The following is a 1,857-nucleotide window of genomic DNA, read 5'->3' as shown; positions in this document are numbered from 1 at the left end:
ATAAAATATTTAAAATATTTACTTTAAAAATGTCTTTAATTAACAAACATACTACGTGCATAAACAAAACTTTGAAGAAATGTTTGAGACAACTGCATACCTTTTCTTTTCTCAAATAAAATACTACAGAGAAAACATAATCAAAATATTTGTATTATTTTAAATGAACATTAAAGAAGAAAATATCTTAAAGTTTCACTAGTTAACGAATAATAAAGAAACAAAATCTTTTTATATAAATTCTCGATAAAAGTAACTGGCATCCATCACAAAGTTTGTAGAAAATAAGAAAAATATTTATGTGAATATAGAAACATTTGTTGTTGCTTTTGTGTATGATTGTCTCTGAACCCTGAAGTTATCACAAAACTGTAAAACTTTAATGACATTGTGTGCACTGTGGTTCACGTTAATATCCAAATGAAAAGAAAAATTTAAAGAAAAAGATAAGTATGAATTTATAGTCGGACATTGCCGACCATATGATTTTCTTTATATAAAGCATTTAATTTGTTTTATAGTAAAATTTTTAACTTATTGTTGACAAAAAAGAGATTTTCTACAAGAGGGCTCATAGGGGAGAAGGGGTAAATATGGGCCTATTCTTATAAATTTTGGTAGATGAACTTACGTCTACTTCAAAGTTATTTATGTAGATTTTGATCGTTTTATTAGTAATTATAAGTTAATTTTGACCTTCAAGTCATTTTCTGAAGGGGAGTTTGTATGGAGGCTAGGGTCAAATGAGGCCCGATCACTATAAAAGTTATTGTTCTATAAAACTAATTTTTGATAATTTTTGTTGACATTATAAAACATTTAACGTAATTGTGAGCCTAAAGGCCCGATTCGGGGGGAACGATTGTATGGGGGCTAGGAGAAATAATGAACCGATTTCAACCATTTTCAATAGCGTTTGTCCTTGAACCAAAAAAAGAGTATGTGCCAAACTTCATCAAATTATCTTGAAAATTGCGACCTGTAGCGTGCGCACAAGGTTTACATGGACACACAGACAGATGGACGGACGGACATAGCTAAATCGACTCAGAAAGTGATTCTGAGCCGATTGGTACACTTTAAGGTGGGTCTAGCACCAATATTTTTGGGTGTTACAAACTTCTGCACAAACGCATAATACCCTCCCCACTATAGTGGTGTAGGGTATAAAAAGTGATTTTTTCAATAAAAAATATTATAATAATTTAATACTTTTTCTAAAAAAAAGAGACTTTTCTATAGAAAAGTATCATGACTAATTAAAAGTAATACTTTTTCTATTGAAAAAACAATTTTTTATAAAAAACGTTACACTTTTTCTACAGAAACAATTTTACGAAAAGTGATACTTTTTCTATAAAAAGTAAGAGGAAAGAATGCATTTTCTATACAGAAAAATTCTAATAAAAAGAAAAATTTTTCTAAAGAAAATTTCTCGTGAAAAAACTAATAATTTCTGTACAAAAAAAAAAAACTTCTTAAAAAATTGCAAAAAGTCTTAAAAGTTGACTTTAGTAAAATTTCATGGTTTGAAATATTTGTTTGTATAAAAGTTTTAAGAGTTAAGCCTCTGTTTTATTGTATCTTTTCAAATTAAATTTTTCTATAAAAATTTCACTTTCAAGGTCATTTTATGTAATAACACAACCTTGTCAAACCATGATAATAGAATTTTGCTCCACTTCCTGCAAAACAGTGATTTGATGTTAAAAAAATTACACAAAAAGTTGGGAGAAATACTTTCGTCTTTGTAATGTATCGTACAGAAGCACAATTACTGATGCTAGAAAAACATCAATGTTCAAAGATCAACTTAACAAAAGTTAAGGATCGCATAGTAATAGGAAAGAGAGGTCT

This window comes from Lucilia cuprina, chromosome 2 (assembly GCF_022045245.1).
Source record: "Lucilia cuprina isolate Lc7/37 chromosome 2, ASM2204524v1, whole genome shotgun sequence".
Taxonomy (NCBI): Eukaryota; Metazoa; Arthropoda; class Insecta; order Diptera; family Calliphoridae; genus Lucilia; species Lucilia cuprina.
This window is presented reverse-complemented; position numbering follows the sequence as displayed.